Genomic DNA, 8,159 nt, shown 5'->3' on the forward strand with positions numbered 1-8,159 from the left:
GGCTTCAGAGGTTTGGGTCTTTGGGATTTGACTGTAAATTAAAAGTTAAGGCCTCAGTCAAATCGCACCTGTCCTGCAATGGCCTATGAGACCCTACATCATGTGCCACCTGCCTCCATCCTGCCACATACCTCTCTGATCTCATGTCCTACCACTCTCTCCGCTCACTCCTTGCCAGTCACTCCAGTCTCCTTGCTATTCCTGGAATGCCTCAGGCATATTCCTGCCTCAGGGCCTTTGCACTTGCCATTCCTTCTGCCTGAAACACTCTTTCCCAGATACCTGCATGCTCATCCCTTGCTTCATTCAGGTCTTTACTTCAGTCACCTTCTCGGTGGGGCCTTCGCTGGTCACAATGCCCATAGTTTCAATCACCCACATACATACACACTCATCACACTCCCTAGCCCCCTCCCCCCAGACTTCACTTTTTCTTCAGCATCTTCCTTAACAAATGACTGATCTTATTTATTGCTGTCTCCCCCACCTTGTAGGTCAGCTCCAGGAGGATGGGGAGTTTGTTGTGTTTGCTGCTGTCCCCCCAGTGCCTAGCACAGTGCCTGGCCAAGAGGAAGGCCTCAGTAAATACCTGTTGAATGAGCCAGGGTGGGGAGAACGGGGGCGGTGTTGAGCATCTATTATGTGCCATGTATTTTTTTTAGCCATCATTTTATTATTTACTAGAAATAAACTGTGAGGAGCAGGTGTAGCTCAGTGGTTGAGTACCTGCTTCCCAGGTATGAGGTCCTGGGTTCAATCTTGAGTTCCTCCTTAAAAAAAAAAAAGATAATGACACAATTTCTTTTTGTTGTTTTTTTTTTCAATTGTGTGCAGGCATACACAGAACCTCACAGAGGGCGCCCCCTGGAGTTGAGTGCAAGGCGATGGCCCTATACAAAGGAAAATGTCTAAAATCATCCTTTGTGTAGGGCGATTTTAGGTTTCCTCCTGTTTAGTGAACTCTATTTTGTGACTTTTCCACAATGACAACAGACTGCTAATATAAAATAATTAATTAAAAGTGTACAGGGAAACGGACTTGGCCCAGTGGTTAGGCGTCCGTCTACCACATGGGAGGTCCGCGGTTCAAACCCTGGGCCTCCATGACCCGTGTGGAGCTGGCCATGCGCAGTGCTGATGCGCTCAAGGAGTGCCCTGCCACGCAGGGGTGTCCCCGCGTAGGGGAGCCCCATGCGCAAGGAGTGCACCCGTAAGGAGAGCCGCCCAGCGCGAAGGAGGGAGCAGCCTGCCCAGGAATGGCGCCGCCCACACTTCCCGTGCTGCTGACGACAACAGAAGCGGACAAAGAAACAAGACACAGCAAACAGACACAGAGAACAGACAACCGGGGGGGGGGGGGGGGGGGGGGGGGGGAGGAATTAAATAAATAAATAAATCTTTTAAAATAAATAAATAAAAGTGTACAGAACCTTAAAGTGTAGTGTCATAACTCTAAATGGCCATAATGGGAGGAAAAAAACCCTAACTACCTCCAATGCTTTTGTTGTGTTTGTGAAATAAATGAGGGGTTGTTATGCAGGTCCTCTTACAGTTTCAAGCCTCCCTTTCTTCTTTGCTTGCTCCCCCCTTCCCTCTCCACCTCCAGGCTTTTACCTTTGAAAATGTTTTACCCACAAGCCTTACCCCCAAAGGCAAACAAAGGTGGTTCAAAGATGTCTCCGTGAAAAACAAGAAAAAGATCAAAGGGATGCTGTTGAAAGCTGGTGAGACACAGAGACAAGGGTGGTTCTCCCGCACGAGGACACTGACCTTGTCATTCTGAGCCCAGCGGGGGGGGGGGGGGGGGGGTGGTCACCAGTCAAGGCAAATTCCTGACTTTCTTTGCCCTGGCCTCTGTGAACATTGCTCCCAAGTAGAAACGACGGGAAACTGTCTGGATGAAAACTTTCTCCAGGCAGTGATGGAGGCACAACACTGTGAAGGGAATTAACCCCCCTGAATTGTACACTTGAAAGTGGTTAAAATGGGAAATACTATGTTGTATATATGTTACAATAAAAATTATAAAAACAAAAACAAAAAACCTTCCCCCAAGAGTCCTGTTTTCTTGAGGATCATGTGGAGCCTCAGGATGAGATAAGAGCACTGGCAGCCGTTTGCATTCTCACTGTGTTGCTTCCCAGCTGGAAACCCTGGGCCACAGTTCTCAAGGCCTCAGTTTCCTCATTTGTAAAATGGAGATCATAAAGCCAGTTGGTCTGGGGTGACTGTGAGGATTAATAACTGAGTAGGATTTACTAACCCCTCACTGATCCTATGAGCTCAACGAATTATACAGAAAATTGTACACAATTATTTTTCATTTCACAAATATTATTACTATGCAAAGTGCTGAGGAAACAAGGGTGGACAAAGCAAAGCACCTCCTGTCCTGTGTAGCTTCCACACCAGTGGGGCGGACAGTTAGTAATGGTGTTATCACAGAAATAGTTACAAATTGTGCTCAGGGCTGAGAGGGAAAGTCTAGAAAATGAAGAATGCAATTGACCAGGGTCACTTCATAATTCAGGTGATGACAGCCATAGGAGAGGGCTTTCATTTTTCTCCCTCAGTGAGACGAGGGACCTACTCAGGTACAATATGCTGACTACTTGGCAAAGAACTTTTCACACTGAGGTTTTCATATGATGCCCAGCAGAGTTTATGACCCTCTGTATTAGTCAGCCAAAGGGGTGCTGATGCAAAATACCAGAAACTGGTTGGTTTTTATAAAGGGTATTTATTTGGGGTAGGAGCTTACAGATACCAGGCCATAAAGCACAAGTTACTTCCCTCACCAAAGTCTATATGGAGCAAGATGGCTGCTGATGTCTGTGAGGGTTCAGGCTTCCTGGGTTCCTACGTTTCTGGGGCTTGCCTTTCTCTGGGTTCAAGGTTCCTTTCTGCCTGGTGTTGGCTTCTCTTTCCTCTGTGAGCTTACTTCCCGGGTCTTCAGCATCAAACTCCAACATCAAAACTCCAACATTAAAAGCCCTCAACTCTATTCTTTGCCATGCCTTTTATCTGTGAGTCCCCACCCACCAAGGGGTAGGGACTCAATGCCCTAATCCTAACTCAATCATGCCCAGGTACGGATCAGATTACAAGCATAATCCAATATTTCTTTTTGGAATTCATCAATTATATCAAACTGCTACACCCTTATTTTGCAGAAATGAACTCAGGTGCAGAGAACTTAAACAACTTGCTCAAGGTCAGACCCAGAGGTTACCGGGGACTCTTGCTTCCACATCTGTAGCTTTTTCACTGTCTCTTTTTTTTTTTTATTCTGAAATGTAGCAATCTTGTCCTTTAAAAAAAAATGTTGATTGCATCTTGGCCTTTCATCAGTTTAATATCTGACATGCCCTCTATCCAAGGACAATATATTAAATGGATTTTTGGAACAGGGAGATGGACTAGGAGCTTGCTCTGTCCACTCCACACATCACCTTGTTATTGTGGTACTTACAGAATGGTGCATCCTTTGGGGGTACAAAATATATACAGATACATTGAAATATAGCGTACATACAAAAAAGTATAGGAAAACATATATGTACAGTTTTTTGGGTTTTTTTAAGACTGTAAAATATTTATTGAATGAGCAAAGTTCTAGGCCTAGGACATGGCAAAAGAGGCATTCACCTCTCTGCCCCAAAGGTATATACTATCCTACGAACAATTAAACACTCTCTGCTTGATCAGAGAAGCCCGCTGCTCTTCCCAAATATCCAACATGAAGTGAGCAGCCCAGGTAACGTCACATCTGGCTGTGATGTCGTTCAACATTTCAGAATGTTGGGAGGCAGGCCAAGGGCAACGAAAGCCCCTTTCTAGTTTGCAAAACAGGAAGGATCCGGCAGGGTGTGAGCCCACTGCCAGTCCAGACAAAAACCAAAGATGCAGAGCCCGGGGCTCCAAGCCTCTGCCCAGTTCTTGAGGTTCCAGATGGCCCTCTCTAGCCCTGCCACAGCCACTCTCCCTCCCGCCTGGAGAGGAAGTGTCCCTGCTGTCCACCTTCATCACCACCTATGGGATTCCACGCAGGTGTTGAGAGCAGAACAGGAACTTGGGGCCAGGGGCTTTCACTGAAAGGGCCGTTCACCAGAAAGGATGCTGGAAGCCGTGAGTTTGAAAAATTGAGAGAGTAAGAAATGTGGGGTCAAGTAGGTATGTGTCATCACACAAATTGTGCCTTTTTAAGCACTTTTAAGTGGCATGGTTGTTTTAAAATGCTGGTCAAACCAGGGATGGAGCAGCCGAGACCTGTGGCAGCTGCATGGGCCCTAGAAAAGCTGAGGGGCCTCCTGGCACTCAGCTGTCTCAATGTGAGTTGGTGAGACAGATGGAAAGATGCATGGACAAGGCAGCCAGCAGCCAGTTGAATCCCCCCAGAGGATGGGGAAAGGACCCTCTCCACCAGAGGCGCCCAGGGGAGGACCTCGGGGGCTGTCTGCACCCACCGGACCGACCCCTGTGGCTGCCTGCAGGTCTGGAGCTTGCTTGACATCTCTCTCAGGTGCTGAGGAGCTCATCTCCTGAAGGGTTGAGATTAGTCACTCTCCTGGTGGCAGCCGGCCTGGTTTTAAATTCTCCCCAGTCGCCTGCAAATTGTCGCTCGGCTACAAAGGCACTCGTGTCCTGATGGGACCTGTTTGTCCCAGTGTTTTCTCAGCTTCAGCTGTCATGGGCCTCACGATGGCATGGAGGGAAGTGCTCCTAGAGGGGACATAGTGGCCGGCCGACACAGCATGCGTCTGGCCCTGTCACACGTCGGCAGGCAGCGGTGGCGCCATGGCTTCCCTAGCCCTTCTAGGTGGCTTGGAATCCCGATTTGCTACCCTTGGACATCCAGGGTGCTGCCGCGCTGCCTGGCTGCACAGATGTGAGTCTGAAATGGCTCTGCAAAAATGGGCTCTCTGCTGTCGAGGAGTTTCCCAAAGTTTTCGCTATTGTTCAAGGAACACAGAGGCACCCAGCTCTCCTCCCTGCGCCTCTTTCTGGTGCAGGGCTAGAAGGCCGCCTCCTCTGCTGGTCTCTGACTTGGTGGCTGGAGGTTGAAATGATGACTCGTAGGCCACTGGTCCCCCAAAGCTGATCTGCAGATGGTGGGGGTGGGTGGGAATGGGGTGGTCATCCAAACAGAAACAAAAGAAAAAAAAAAGCCCAGTGTAGCCATGGCAATTACGTCAGTTTCACGTTGGCAGCTCTCATTTCCTGGGAAGAACTCTTCTGTATCCTGAGAATTTTTTTTTCTCTTGGGGGTGATCAGAGGTCCTTTCTTCTGAGAGAGGGTGATGGTAAGACAATAGGTGTAGAGTTCATCTTGGCCAGAAGAATTAGTAACCCTATGACTTACCCAACGCCAGTTTTGGGGAAATGGTACTGGTTCCTGAAATCTCATACTTTGGGATCCGGGATCTCCAGGTAAACTGAGGACATCACTTTGGAAAGTGTTGTCTCACTCACATTTTTTCTGCCATGGAGGCTGATGCCTGTGGGCGTTTAGGCAGAAGCCAGGCTCCCAGACTTCTGCACAGCCTGAACTTCCTGTCAGAAGCTGCTGGAAACATTCAAAGCATGAAGGCCGAAAGCTCCTCAGGGGTTGTGAAAAGAGAAAATCGACAGCGAAGACTTAGCCCCAGAACCGCCACGTGGTCAGCGCTCAGCCAGTTTGGATGAGGGTGATTAGGACTATTCTCCGCTCTGTCCCTCCAAGCCAGGGACCTCTTAAGTCACCGCTCCAACACCTGAAGGTGGCTTCAACCTCTCCATGCCACTCAGTATGTACAGTTTAAAAAACAACACCCACATGCCCACCACCCAGCCTAAGGAACAAAATTTAACACAGCTTGGGCGCCTCTTAGGAGCCCCTCTCCAGAAGGAATCACTCTGGCAGATGTTGCGTTTATTTGTGATGGTTCATTCTCCTGCTGTAACAAAGGTAGAGGCCCCAGCCGGCTGATGCTGAAATATCCTGCCGACGACTCTAATTGTAAGTCAGGCAGTCAAGCCTGACCGGCTAATTTGATATTCCAGAGAGATGACATGGGAGCCCAGTGACCGTCATGCCTCTATTACTCACACACACAGCCTGGTGCGGCAGGCTGGGGGGTGCTCATCCTACTAACAGGACCAGGCAGCAGGCGGGGGGGACTGTGCCACGCTCCACCACGACCTGACAGACGTGGTCCGCTTTCGTATGGCTACAAACAGTGGGATACAAGGGTTACTCTTAGCAATTACCAGTTCCTTTTCCTCTGTCAGGGATGCCTTCTAGAGGCATTCAAAATGGCTCCGCATTTCACGTACCATCGTAGGCTAGTCTACAATACTGCTTCTAACGAAACTAGGTTATAGACCCCTGGTAATAGAATTGTTTACCTTTATACCAAGAAGGTTGGGAAAGCACCAAAATCTGCTTATGGTTATGTACCCAGGCTGACTTTGAGAGGTTCATACTGTGAGACCAAAAGTTCTTATGAGGTTACCTAAGACCAAAAAACATATCAGCAGAGCCTGTGGTAGTTCCATGTGTGCTAAATGTGTCTGTGGCAGGATCAAGCGTACTTTCCTGATTGAGGAGCAGAAAATTGTCATTAAAGTGTTGAAAGCACAAGCACAGAGTCAGAAAGCTAAATAAAAAAATATGAAGCTTGTTTGAGGAATAAAAATCAAAGGCTGGTTAAAAAAAAAAAAACAGTCACCAGACCTCCTGATTATCACAGGGTTCCCTCAATGCTTACATCCAACCCCCTGTGTAGGAGGGTCAGGTGGCCCGCCAGCCCAACCCACCCTCATTCCAGGGCCCCAGGTTCACAGAAAGGGCTTCTGTCTTCATCTGCCTTACACATGCCTTTTCTTTTCTTTTCTTTTCTTTTCTTTTCTTTTCTTTTCTTTTCTTTAGTTTTTATCATTTACTATCTTCTAGCAATATATTAAGTTGTGTTTATATATTTATTATTCAGTTTTGCCTTGTCTTAAACTTTATGCAAATGTATCTTTGTTTATGAAGTCTTTTGTAATTTCCTTCTTACCCCCAACAGTTTGTGAGATTATTCATATTGATGATGCCTCTAGCTATAGTACATTCACTGTCACAGATAAATAATAGTCCACTACGTGGTTATAGCACAATTTGCTTACGCATTCCCCTCTTAACAGACACTTGGGTTGTTTCCAAAATTTTCGTGTTTTACAGTCTTTCTTGTAATGTCTTGTAATGGCTCCGGGGACACACATATAAGAGTTTTTCTAGAGCATTTCCCACTGGTGGAATTGCTGGGTTGTTGAGTTTGCACATATTTAACTTTATCAAGTTAAGGCCAAACTCTTTTCCAAAATGGTTGTACCAGTTAAATTCCTATAAGTTATACTCTCATAAGGAGTTACTTTCTTTTTTAACATGCAGATTTTAAATGTTTTTTAAAAGTTTCCCATTTTACAAAATGTCAAAAATTGGTGGATCAGGGTATCTGGAGGTGTCAGAGTTCTCTGTATGGGGTTTATATATGTATTTTTGTAACTGTCTTGTAAGTTTAAAAGTATTACAAAATAAAAAGTGGGAAAAAAAAGTTCCACAGGTTAAAGGAATTAAAGGATACTACAATAAAAAGTCTGTCTCCCTCCCACTGCATTCTCCTCCCCAGAGGCTTATCAATATGACCAGTTTCTGGTGACAACCCTTCCAGAAGCACGTCCTGCATGTATTTTTGCAACATCTAGTAGCATTCTGTACATACTGTCCTGTAACTTGTTTTATTTCACTTAACAGATAGAGCCTCTGGAGCAGAGTGTCTGAATTCATCTTCCAGTTCCACTCTAAAGTGGCTGTGACCTTGAACAGTTTATTTAACTGTGTCTCATATTCCTTATCTGTATGAAAGGGGAGGAGGGATCCTATGTCATCATAGTTTTATGAGAATTAAATTAGTTAATACATGAAAAGCACTTAGAACTGTGCTCATTAGAATCTATAATCAGTATACATAAATTTTTTCATTATTTTACAGTTGCATGAGTCTTTATTATATAAATGTATCACAATTTATCTTAATCGTAATCAATAAGCCTTAAAGTTGTTTCCAGTATTTTGATATTACAAATGACAACCCAATAAATAACCTTGTATATTATTTCCCACACTGGTGAATACA

At 45.8% G+C, this 8,159-nt stretch overlaps 1 pseudogene; it reads left to right on the plus strand.

Moving 5' to 3' along the window:
- The first annotated feature begins 3,320 nt into the window (after nt 1-3,320).
- On the plus strand, nt 3,321-3,489 carry LOC111760810 (U2 spliceosomal RNA; annotated as a pseudogene).
- The last annotated feature ends 4,670 nt before the right edge of the window (nt 3,490-8,159 follow it).

Source organism: Dasypus novemcinctus, chromosome 23 (genome assembly GCF_030445035.2).
Source record: "Dasypus novemcinctus isolate mDasNov1 chromosome 23, mDasNov1.1.hap2, whole genome shotgun sequence".
Lineage (NCBI taxonomy): Eukaryota > Metazoa > Chordata > Mammalia > Cingulata > Dasypodidae > Dasypus > Dasypus novemcinctus.